This window comes from Theropithecus gelada, chromosome 3 (genome assembly GCF_003255815.1).
Source record: "Theropithecus gelada isolate Dixy chromosome 3, Tgel_1.0, whole genome shotgun sequence".
NCBI lineage: Eukaryota > Metazoa > Chordata > Mammalia > Primates > Cercopithecidae > Theropithecus > Theropithecus gelada.
In genome coordinates, this window is record NC_037670.1 from 56,788,659 (window position 1) to 56,801,817 (window position 13,159).

General features: G+C 46.4%; 1 protein-coding gene across 5 annotated transcripts in view; it reads right to left on the bottom strand.

Moving 5' to 3' along the window:
* The window catches only part of PSPH (phosphoserine phosphatase), a 45,145-nt gene that overhangs the window by 24,271 nt on the left and 7,715 nt on the right, over positions 1-13,159 (bottom strand). For 2 of the 5 annotated variants that reach the window (XM_025378377.1, XM_025378373.1), the window contains exon 2: positions 2,495-2,675. The gene's annotated coding sequence lies outside the window, so the exon portion shown is untranslated. Of the gene's footprint in view, positions 1-2,494; positions 2,708-13,159 lie in introns of those variants that run through there. The other 3 variants (XM_025378376.1, XM_025378374.1, XM_025378378.1) reach the window with 3 other exon arrangements.

Here is a 13,159-nt window from a genome sequence, read left to right on the forward strand (position 1 = left end):
AAAAAAAAAAAAAAAAAAAAAAAAAAAAAAAACGAAATTAGCTGGGCCACCATGCTGGTAATCCCAGCTACCAGGGAGACTGAGGCAGGAGAATTGGTGAACCCTGAAGGCGGAGGTTGCAGTGAGCTGAGATCGCGCCACTGCACTCCAGCCTGGGCAACAAGAGCAAAATTCTGTCTCAAAATAAATAAACAAATAAATAATTATACTGATGGAAAGGAGCCAGACACAAGAGCACATACTGTATGGTTTCAGTTATATGAAACACTAGAGGCCGGGCACGGTGTCTCATGCCTGTAATCCCAGCACTTTGGGAGGCCAAGGTGGGTGGATCACGAGGTCAGGAGTTTGAGACCAGCCTGGCCAATATGGTAAAACCCCGTCTCTACTAAAAATACAAAAAAATTATCCAGGCGTGGTGGCGGGCGCCTGTAGTCCCAGCTACTCGGGAGGTTGAGGCAGGAGGATCTCTTGAACCCAGGAGGCAGAGGTTGCAGTGAGCTGAGATTGCACCATTGCACTCCAGCCTGGGTGACAGAGCGAGACTTGGTCTCAAAAAAAAAAAAGAAAAAAAAAAAGAAGAAACACTAGAAAATACAAATGCTATAATGACAAAGATCAGATCAGTAGGGCTAGGAGTTGGGACAAGGGGCTGACTGGAAAGAGGCCCTAGGAAACTTATGGGTGATGGAAATGTTATTGTGGTGATAATTACAAGCATGAATAAATTTATCAAAATTCATCAAAATGTGCACTTAAAGAGTGCATTTTACTGCATTTAATTATATATCAATAAAACACTGGTTTTAAAAAAGTCTCTCATGGGAGGCTGCTCTAGGCAACCTTGAGGATCCCTTTAACCCTAATTCTAGTCCAAGGATTTTCTAAAAAATAAAAAAGGCCGGGCGTGGTGGCTCACGCCTGTAATCCCAGCACCATTTGGGAGGCCGAGATGGGCGGATCACAAGGTCAGGAGATCGGGACCATCCTGACTAACATGGTGAAACCCCGTCTCTACTAAAAATACAAAAAAAAATTAGCCAGGCCTGGTACCAGGCACCTGTAGTCCCAGCTACTAGGGAGGCTGAGGCAGGAGAATGGCGTGAACCCAGGAGGCAGAGCTTGTGGTGAGTCAAGATCTCACCACTGCACTCTAGCCTGGGCGACAGAGCAAGACTCCATCTCAAAAAAGAAAAAAGAAAAAAAAAAAAGGTTGGGCATGGGGACTCACACCTATAATCCCAGCACTTTGGGAGGCTGAGGAGGGAGGATCGCTTGAGCCCAGGAGTTCCAGATCAGCCTGGGCAACATAGTGAAATGCCATCTCTACAAAAAATAAAATAAATGAGCCAGGCATGGTGGTGCATACTTGTAGTCCCAGCTACTTGGGAGGCTGAGGCAGGAGGATCACTTGAGCTCAGGAGTTTGAGATTCCAGTGAGCTATGATTGCACCGCTACACTCTAGCCTGGGTGACCAAGTGAGACCCTGTCTCTTAAAAAAAAAAAAAAAAGAAAGAAAGAAAAGAAGGAAGGAAAGGAAGGCATATATTAAATCATTTGAAAATTTTAAAAGTCCTGACTACTTTGTTTCACCAACATGATAGTGACAGGGCTATGGTCATGATATTGAAAACCTACTTGGCACTGTAATACAGAAATCTTGGATTTTATTATTTTCCTCCCTGATCCTCATTCCAATATCAGTCATCAAATATTTAAAAAGTAATAATATGCAAATCATACATAAAGAAAATATAGTAGCCAGGTACAGTGGTCATGCTTGTAATCCCAGCTCTTTGGGAGGTGGAGGCAGGTGGATCGCTTGAGGCCAGGAGTTTGAGACCAGCCTGGCTAACATGGTGAAACCCTGTCTCTACTAAAAATACAAAAATTAAAAAATTAGTTGGGCATAGTGGCCCACACCCATCTACTCGGGAGGCTGAGGCAGGAGAATCCTTTGAACCCTGTAGGCGGAGGTTGGAGTGAGCCGAGATCGCGCCACTGCACTCCAGCCTGGGCAACAGAATGAGACTCTGTCAAAAAAAAAAAAAAATTAAAAAAGAAAATAAAATATAGTAAATATATTTAATGAATGAAAACATGATTTAATTCCCAACTTGACGTTGTATCGTTATAACAATGTATCTGGTAAGTACTTATTTTAAAATTCTAATTCTAATGGGAAAGAAGACAAACTCGGACACTTCAACTCTGAGTTTGGGGATTGCCCCAGTCTTGCACTGAGGGTGCTCCTGTGTGCAAGGGATTGCATCATTCATTCATGCTGTTTGGCAACATGCGGCTGCTGTAAGATTAGACAAGTGAAGTTACCCAAAACATAAATCAATGAAAAGCAAGCCTGAAGATTCTAGGAGATGATCTGCCTATGCGATTAAGAAGAAATGTAGACTCAGAGAGGAAGCCTGGAAGAGGAAAAGGAAAGTCGGCAAAATCAGAAAGTTGGGTGCAGGGAAAGCACAAGCCAGGACTCACGCTGTGTCCTGGGCCTCCGGGGCTCCTTTAGGCTGCAGGGGGCCAGCGCCGGCTCCAATGCTCAGGCGAGCAGTTCCCAGGGAGGTGAACTGTGCAGACTCAGGGCCTCCACTGAACGCTCTCTTGAAATCTGCTGATAAGCAGGGTGGCTTCTGATGAGTTCTGCAAGTGCTTCTGTAAACTAGAGACACCAGATCTCTGTTCTGCAAAGCCGGGCTGGGAGGACGCTTTGGCCCCGCCCCAGGGGAGGGGCTCCCGGAACCAGCCCTCTCCTCCTCCGGGGGCTCAGCGCCTGTATTCCGAGAAGTGCACGGTGCGGAGTGAGCTTTTGCTGTTTCCCGCAAAGCCGCGCCCCGTGGCACCTCCGCTTTAAGCTCCTGGACCTTCAGAAGCTGCTCCGCGCTGCCGCCACCACCACTTAGGATCTAAGGGTAGGTGAGGGAAGCAAGGGACCGCTGCACTGATTTTGCAATTAATAAAACCCCGTCGGGGGGCCTCTTTTGAAATCCACGTTTGGCATTATGCGCTTGCAGCACTGTAGGTCCCAAAAGAACTTCAAAGACTACTTATATTCTTTTTTTTTCTTCTTTTTTTTTTTTTTTTTTTTTGAGATGGAGTCTCTCTCGGTCGCCTGGGCTGGAGTGCAGTGGCACGATCTCGGCTTAGTGCAAGCTCCGCCTCCTGGGTTCACAGCATTCTCCTGCCTCAGCCTCCCAAGTAGCTGGGACTACAGGCGCCCGCCACCACACCCAGCTAATTTTTTGTATTTTTAGTAGAGACGGGGTTTCACCGTATTAGCCAAGATGACCTCGTGATCCGCCCACCTCGGCCTCCCAAAGTGTTGGGATTACAGGCGTGAGCCACCACACTCGGCCAAGACTACTTATATTCTCAATTAAAATGCAACTATGAGTAACAAAATGAGTCTTTGCACCTTGTTTTTATTTTATTTTTAATTTTTATTTATGTTTTTAAATAGAGATGGGGGGTCTCCCGTTCCTGGGCTCAAGCGATCCTCCCTCCTCGGCCTCCCAAAATTTTGGGATTACAGGTGTGAGCTACCGCGCCCGGCCTATTTCTTTTTAAAATTTTTCTGGCCAGGCTCGGCGGCTCAAGCCTGTAATCCCAGCACTTTTGAAGGCTGAGGCAAGCGGATCACCTGAGGTCAGGCGTTCCAGACCAGCCTGGCCAGCATGGCAAAACTCCGTCTCGAGCAAAAATACAAAATTAGCGGGGCATGGTGATGCATGCCTGTAGTCCCGGCTACTTGAGAGGCTGAGGCAGGAGAATTGCTTGAACCCCGGGGAAGGAGGTTGCAGTGAGCCACGATCGTGCCACTGCACTACAGCCTGAGCAACAGAGTAAGACTGGTTTAAAAATATATATATGAATTCCATGTGTCACTTGCCCAGCTCCTTGCATGTAACTACAACAAATAACGGGTGTTTCCCCCAAACATTTACCACTAGAGTTAGCTGCCTAGAGCTGGGCATCGAGGTCCACTCTAAAACACAACCTGAAACCTCAAAGGCTGACAGTCTGCACTCCAGGCTCACTCTACGTTGCTTACCCACACAGAGGATGCAATCCCTGGGGTGGGACACTTGGTCACAGCATCTCTGCCCTTAGCTATAGGACCCTCCTCACCAAAACACAATTTTTTTCTTTTCCCGAGGCTGAGTCTCACTGTTTCCCAGGCTGGAGTGCAGTGGTGTGATCTCAGCTCACTGCAACCTCCGCCTCCTGGGTTCAAGTGAGTCTCCTGCCTCAACCTCCCCAGCAGATGGGATTACAAGCGCACGCCACCATGCCCAGCTGGTTTTTGTGTTTTTAGTAGAGACTGGGTTTCACCATGTTGGCCAGGCTGGTCTCAAACTCCTGACCTCAAATGATCTGCCCACCTCAGCCTCCCAAAGTGCTGGGATTACAGGCATGAGCCACCACACCCAGGCTGCTGTAGTTTTTTAAAAAGCATAATAGGCTGGGCACATTGGCTCACGCCTGTAATCCCAGCACTTTGGGAGGCCGAGGCGGGTGGATCACCTGAGCTCAGGAGTTCAAGACCAGCCTGGCCAACAATTTGAAACCCTGTCTCTACTAAAAATATAAAAATTAGCCTGCCATGGTGGCACCTGCCTGTAATCCCAGCTACTTGGGAGGCTGAGGCAGGTGAATCGCTTGAACCTGGGAGGCGGAGGTTGCAGTGAGGTAAGATCACGCCACTGCACTCCAGCCTGGGCAACAGAATGAGAATCCATCTCAAAAAAACACACAAAAACCAAAAGCATAATAAAAGAAACAAAATGTTAAACACCAGATGTTTGTATCTAAGTATAAGTGGTAACTGAGAATTTATTTTGAGGGGAAAAGAAACTCAAGTAAGTAAATGTGGAAGGCTAGAAGAGTTAATTTATGCTATTTGTATTTCATAAATGTTTAACATTAAATATTCCTTAAAATATTAAATATTCTTAAAAATTTCAGGTAAGGCCAGGCGCGGTGGCTCAAGCCTGTAATCCCAGCACTTTGGGAGGCCGAGACGGGTGGATCATGAGGTCAGGAGATCGAGATCATCCTGGCTAACATGGTGAAACCCCGTCTCTACTAAAAAATACAAAAAACTAGCCGGGCGATGTGGTGGACGCCTGTAGTCCCAGCTACTCGGGAGGCTGAGGCAGGAGAATGGCGTGAACCCGGGAGGCGAAGCTTGCAGTGAGCTGAGATCCGGCCACTGCACTCCAGCCTGGGCGACAGAGTGAGACTCCGTCTCAAAAAAAAAAAAAAAAAATTCAGATAAAATATTTATATTTACTAAAATCTGGCTGGGTGTGGTGGTGCATGCTTACAGTCCCAGCTACTTGGGAGGCTGAGGCGGGAGGATCATTTGAGCTCAGGATTTCAAGGTTACAGTGTGCTGTGATCATGCCACTGTTCTCCACCCTGGGTAACAGAGCAAGCCCTTGTCTCTGAAAAATTAGTTAATTAATTAAAATCTGTCACCTCTTCATGGTCCTGGAATCAACCTCACACTCACACCTGTATTAATACTTGTGGGCATGAGATGGCTGTATTGTAGACATTGTTTTGCTAGAGCACATCACATTAAAAATATATATAGTTGCCTAGAAGACACTAATGAGTGGTCACATATAACAACCAGGAGGTAATCTTGCCAGAGAAAGCAAAACTGTGAAACAGATTAAAATATGCTTCATCAGGCTGGGCAGAGTGGCTCACGCCTGTAACCTCAGCACTCTGGGAGGCCGAGGCGGGAGGATCACCTGAGGTCACGAGTTCGAGACCAGCCTGGCCAACATGATGAAACCCCATCTCTACTAAAAATACAAAAAGTAGCTAGGCCTGGTGGTGGGCACCTGTAATCTCAGCTACTGGGGAGGCTGAGGCAGAAGAATCACTTGAACCCAGGAGGCAGAGGTTGCAGTGAACCGAGATTACACCACTGCACTCTAGCCTGGGTGACAAAGCCAGACTCTGTCTAAAAACACAAAAAAAAAAAAAAAAAAAAAAAAAGCTTCAATGCGGTTCTTACTGGAATAATAGCACAAGGGAACCAAATACAATACAGCATAATGAAGGCATAATTACTGGAATAATAGCACGTGAGAACCAAATACAATACAGCATAATGAAGGTATAATAAAAATATTAGCAAATTATTTTGCAAAGTTTTAATCACAATTGGTTAGTCAAAAGTAATACAGGTCATACTACTGTTCCTAAAGGTTTTCTTTCTTCTTTTTTTTTTTTGTTTTGAGACAGGGTCTCACTGTCACCCAGGCTGGAGTGCAGTGGCATGATCATAGCTCACTGAAGCTTCGAACTCCTGGGCTCAAACAATCCTCCTGCCTCAGCCTTCTGAGCAGGTGGGACCACAGGTGTGTGCCACCACACAAGGCTGTTTTTTTTTATGTTTAGTAGAGCCTGGGTCTCATTAGTCTCCAACTCCTGGGCTCAAGTCCAAGCGTGATCCACTTTACCCGGCTCTGAAAGATTTTCTATAGATCACATTTTTGTAAGCTAACATTTTTTTTTTTTTTTTTCCCTGACATGGAGTCTCTCTCTGTCACCCAGGCTGGAGTGCAGCAGCGTGATCTCAGCTCACTGCAACCTCTGCCTCCCGGGTTCAAGCGATTCACCTGCCTCAGCCTCCCAAGTAGGTGGGATTACAAGCATGCACCACCATGCCCGGCTAATTTTTGTATTTTTAGTACAGATGAGGTTTCACCATGTTGGACAGGCTGGTCTTGAACCCCTGGCCTCAGGTGATTCACTCGCCTTGGCCTCCCAAAGTGCTGGGATTATAGGAGTGAGCCACCGTGCCCAGCCACAAATTTTCTAATGGCTAATTATGTTAGAATCATGTACTCTTTTTAAAAGTCATTCAGTGCTAATAGCCTTCTAAAGTATAGTAAATTGAAACAAGCCCTCCGGAAACAATATGGTGTTATTCAGTAACATTGAACACAAGCGGCGGAGCACAGTGGCTTACTCCTGTAATCCCAGCACTTTGGGAAGCTGAGGTGGGCGGATCACGAAGTCAGGAGATCAAGACCATCCTGGCTAACACGGTAAAATCCCGTCTCTACTAAAAATACAAAAAAAAAAATTAGCCGGGCGTGATGGTAGGTGCCTGTAGTCCCAGCTACTCGGGAGGCTGAGGCAGGAGAATGGCATGAACCCAAGAGGCGGAGCTGCAGTGAGCCAAGATTGCACCCCTGCATTCCAGCCTGGGCGACAGAGCGAGACTCCATCTAAAAAACAAACAAACAGAAAACATTGAACACAAGCAATTTCTACGACCCAGCAATTCCACCTGAGGAAGACACTCAGGAGAAACTTGCATGATTAAGCTGGCTGGGTGTGGTGCCTCATGCTTCTAATCCTAGCACTTTGGGAGGCCTAGATGGGAGGATCCCTTGAGCCCAGGAGTTCAAGACCACTCTGGGCAACATATTGAGAACTAATCTGTACAAAAAATAAACAAAATTAGCTGGACGTGGTGGCACACATCTCGAATCCCAAGTACTCGGGTAGCTGAGGTGGGAGGATGACTTAAGCCTAGGAGGTTGAGGCTGCGCTAAGATCACGCCACTGCACTCCAGCCTGGGTGACAGAGTGAGACTCCACCCCCCAAAAAAAGGAAAAAAAAAAAAAAGAGGCTGGGTGCAGTGGCTCATGCCTGTAATCACAGTACTTTGAGAAGCTGAGGCGGGCAGATCACCTGAGGTCAGGAATTTGAGACCAGCCTGACCAACATGGAGAAACCCTGTCTCCTCTAAAAATACAAAATTAGCTGGGTGTAGTGGCGCATACCTGTAATCTTAGCTACTCAGGAGGCTGAGGCAAGAGAATCGCTTGAACCTGGGAGGCGGAGGTTGTGGTGACCCGGGATTATGCCATTGCACACCTGCCTGGGCAACAAGAACAAAACTCCGTCTCAAAAAAAAAAAACAAAAAAAAACCTGACACTTGTATGACTGGAGGAGCCACATATATGTAAGAATTTTCACAGCAGTACTGTGAACATTCTTAGTTACTGTGATACTCCAATAGCCACCGGAAACTTTAAAAAGAGACTATCATTTAATGTCATAAATGATAACTTACAACATAAAATTCAGGACAGTAGTTACTTCTGAAAGTAAGAAAGGAAATGAGACTGAGAAAAGGTATGTAGAGTTAATAATGATACTATAACAATAATGTTCCTTTAAGTAGGATGGTAGGTATACAGATGCTTTTTATATCTGTGTGTATAAAATATTTGCTAATAAATGTAATATTTCTTATCAATACATTAAATACCAATACACTGCCGGCCAGGCGCAGTGGTTCACGCCTGTCATCCCAGCACTTTGGGAGGCCGAGGCAGAGCAGATCACAATGTCAGGAGATGGACACCATCCTGGCCAACATGGTGAAACCCCATCTCTACCAAAATACAAAAAATTAGCCAGGCGTGGTGGCATGTGCCTGTAATCCCACCTACTCGGGAGGCCGAAGCAGGGGAATCGTGTGAACCCAGGAAGCAGAGGTTGCAGTAAGCCAAGATTGCACCACTGCACTCCAGCCTGGCAACAGGGAAAGACGCCGTCTCAAAAAAAAAAAAAAACCAATACATTAAAATAATATAAATGTCTTGAAAGAGCACAGTGAACACAGTTTGAAATGTGATTTAATGGCCGGGCACGGTGGCTCAAGCCTGTAATCCCAGCACTTTGGGAGGCCGAGACGGGCGGATCACAAGGTCAGGAGATCGAGACCATCCTGGCGAACACGGTGAAACCCCGTCTCTACTAAAAAATACAAAAAACTAGCCGGGCGAGGTGGCGGGCGCCTGTAGTCCCAGCTACTCTGGAGGCTGAGGCAGGAGAATGGCGTGAACCTGGGAGGCGGAGCTTGCAGTGAGCTGAGATCCGGCCACTGCACTCCAGCCTGGGCGACAGAGTGAGACTCCGTCTCAAAAAAAAAAAAAAAAAAAAAGAAATGTGATTTAATATAAACATTGTCATTCAAAATAAGTCATGCCATGGAAATATGCCCATATGTCACATGAATAAAGGAAGTTGCAGAACATATATATCATTTGAGACCCCATTTTTGAACAAAGAAATCTCTATGTGTGTCTACATCCAGGTATGGTATATGGTTATATATCTATATCTATATATCTATATAAAAAAGGAAACATTATTCATTTGTTTATATTTTTGAGACAGGGTCTGGCTCTGTCACTGTCCAGGCTAGAGTTCAGTGGTGCAATCTCAACTCACTACAATCTCTGCCTTCTGGGTTCAAGCGCTGGGATTTTGTTGTGAGCTATCTTTATAATGGAAAAAGTGGGAGAAATTTATATTACAAAGTGATATGATTACAGTATAAGAACTGTGGCAGGCCGGGCGCGGTGGCTCAAGCCTGTAATCCCAGCACTTTGGGAGGCCGAGACAGGCGGATCACGAGGTCAGGAGATCGAGACCATCCTGGCTAACACAGTGAAACCCCGTCTCTACCAAAAAATACAAAAAACTAGCTGGGCGTGGTGGCGGGCACCTGTAGTCCCAGCTATCGGGAGGCTGAGGCAGGAGAATGGCGTGAACCCGGGAGGTGGAGCTTGCAGTGAGCTGAGATCCGGCCACTGCACTCCAGCCTGGGCGGCAGAGCGAGACTCCGTCTCAAAAAAAAAAAAAAAAAAAAAAAAGAACTGTGGCAATATTTGACTGAATCTTCCCCTTCCTCCTCCTAGAAATTATGCAAAGTGATAGGGAGATATGGTGGTAGGGGGGAATGAGGCAGAAATCCCATATTCAACAAAACTAGGAGACACAAAGTCACTGGAGACTCCAAGACCTGCACAAGGGCTACCAAAGTTACATGGGAAGAGGCAGATGCAGATCCCAGAAAACACCAGCAAAAATAGACTCTCTGAAGATGAGCCGTTCGTGCCACAGTGCAAACGTGTTGTTTGAAACAAGCAGAGCAGAGCAGGGATAAAAAGAACAGAGGGCAAGGCTCAATCAAGCAGAAAGGGAGTTGAAACCCTTGTAACCCAAGGGGTGAAGATGCCCAAGGGGTGTAACCCAAGGTTAAGGTCCGAACACCCAGCTCACCTTCCTAGGGAGGGCGTGGGAAAAGAATCAGCCTTCCAAGTAAATTCAATGTGTGTCTCTAACATTCTGTTTTGGCCAGCACGGAAACTCACACCTGTAATCCAAACACTTTGGGAGGCCAAGGCAAGAGGACTGCTCGAGCCCGGGAATGCAAGACCAGCCTGGTTATCATAGCAAGACTCTCTCTTTTTTTTGGGGGGGGGACAGAATCTTTCTGTGGCCCAGGCTGGAGTGCAGTGGCACGATCTCAGCTCACTGCAACCTCTGACTCCCGGATTCAAGCGATTCTCCTGCCTCAGCCTCCCGAATAGCTGGGTCCACAGGTGCCTGCCACTATGCCCAGCTAATTTTTGTATTTTTAGTAGAGACGGGGTTTCACCATGTTGGCCAGGATGATCTTGATCTCTTGACCTTGTGATCTGCCTGCCTCGACCTCCCAAAGTGCTGGGATTACAGGTGTGAGCCACCTAGTCTGGCTTGGAGACAATGTCTTTAAAGAGGTGATTATGTTAAAATGAGGTCTTCAGAGTGAGCCCTAATCGAATCTGACCGGTGTCCTTGTAAGAAGAGAAAATTTGGACATGGAGAGACATCAGAAGCATGTGAGTGCGCTGGGCACAGTGGCTTATGCCTGCAATCCCAACACTTTGGGAGGCCGAGGTAGACAAATCACTTGAGGCCAGAAGTTCAAGACTAGCTGGGGCAACATGGCAAAACACTGTCTCTAATAAAAATACAAAAATTAGTCCGGCGTGGTAGTGCACGCCTGTAATCCCAGCTACTCGTGAGGCTGAGGCAGGAGAACTGCTTGAACTGGGAGGCAGAGGTTGCAGTCAGCTGAGATTGTGCCACTGCACTCCAGCCTGGGCGACACAGCGAGACTCTGTCTCAAAAAAAAAAAAGATCTGAGGCCGGGCACGGTGGCTCAAGCCTGTAATCCCAGCACTTTGAGAGGCCGAGACGGGCGGATCACGAGGTCAGGAGATTGAGACCATCCTGGCTAACACAGTGAACCCCGTCTCTACTAAAAAATACAAAAAACTAGCCGGGCGAGCTGGCGGGTGCCTGTAGTCCCAGCTACTTGGGAGGCTGAGGCAGGAGAATGGCGTAAATCCGGGAGGCGGAGCTTGCAGTGAGCTGAGATCCGGCCACTGCACTCCAGCCTGGGCAACTGAGCGAAACTCCGTCTCAAAAAAAAAAAAAAAAAAAAAAAAATCTGGGCGGGGCACAGTGGCTCATGCCTGTAATCCCAGCACTTTGGGAGGCTGAGGCCGGTGGATCATCTGAGGTCAGGAGTTCCAGACAAGCCTGGCCAACAGGGTGAAACCTCTGCTAAAACTAAAAAAATTAGCAGGGTGTGGTGTCGTGCACCTATAATCCCAGCTACTAAAACTACAAAAATTAGCAGGGTGTGGTGTCGTGCACCTATAATCCCAGCTACTTGGGAGGCTAAAGCAGGAGAATTGCTTGAACCCGGGAGGTGGACGTTACAGTAAGCCAAGATCCCTGTACTCCAGCCTGGGCAACAGAGCGAGATTCTGTCTCAAAAAAAAACAAAAACAAACAAACAAAAAAAAACTGTCTGAAAAAAACTTAATGAATTATTTCCAAGAAGGAAAAACAAAAATACAAATATAGAGATTCATGGAAAAGATGACAAAATAAGACAAAACTGACAAAATCCAGGAAAGAAGCAGAAGGGAGCCAGGCACCTGTAATCTCAGCAGTCTGGGAGGCCAAAGCAGAAGGATTGCTTGAGGCCAGGAGTTCAAGACCAGCATAGGCAACAAAGTGAAGCACTGTCTCTACAAAACATCAAAAAATCATCCAGGCATGGTGACAAGTGCTTGTGGTCCCCGCTACACAGGAGGCTGAGGTGGGAGTAAAGCTTGAGCCCAGGAGGTTGAGGCTGCAGTTCATGCAGTTCATGAGACATGTTCATGCCACTGCACTCCAGCTTGGGCGACAGAATGGGAACCTGTCTCGAAAGGGAAAAAAAAAGGATGTAGAAGGAAAAAACATAACTATCACACTGGGCATGGTGGCACGTGCCTATAATGCCAACTACTCAGGAGGCTAAGGCAGGAGGATCACTTGAGCCCAGGAGTTCAAATCCAGCCTAGGAAACATACTGAGACACCATCTCCAAAAAACAGGTAAAATAACCATCACAGAAGTGAAGATGAAGCTAAAAGGAGCAAAAATAAAAGTGGACACTATGAAAAATATACTAACCAATATGGATAAAAATGAGAAAAGCAAACAATATAAACCAAAGGAATTAAATGTAATTAGAGATAAAAATGATAGTTGGCCAGGTGCAGTGGCTCACGCTTGTAATCCCAGCACTTTGGGAGGCCAAGGTGGGTGGATCACCTGAGGTTGGGAGTTCAAGACCAGCCTGGCCAACAAGACCAACCCTGTCTCTACAAAAGATACAAAAATTAGCCAGGCGAGGTGGTGCACACCTGTAATCCCAGCTACTTGGGAGGCTGAGGCAAGAGAATTGCTTGAACTTGGGAGGGGGAGGTTGCAGTGAGCTGAGATGGCACCACTGCACTCCAGCCTGGGCGATAAAGTGAGACTCTATCTCCAAAAAAAAAAAAAAAGAAAAAAAAAAAAAAAAAAAAAATATATATAAAAAAATATATATATATATATATATAGCTATAGAAGACAGACCAAAGACAGCCAACATGCACAATTGAAATTTCCAATGAAGATAACCAAAACATTAGAACAAATAAGTATTTAACTGGGTGTGGTGACTTGAACCTGTAGTCCCAGCTATTAGGTAGGCTGAGGTAGGAGGATCACATGAGGCCAGGAGTTCAAGGCCAGCCTCAGCAACAGAGTAAGACTCCCCATCTCTAAAAATAAATAAATAAATAAATATTTAAAGATATACAGGTCAGGCGTGGTGGCTCATGCCTGTAATCCTAGTACAGTACTTTGGGAGGCCAAAGTAGGAGGATCACTGGAGGTCAGGAGTTCGAGACTAGCCTGGGCAACATGAGACACCCCCCCCCCCCCCCCA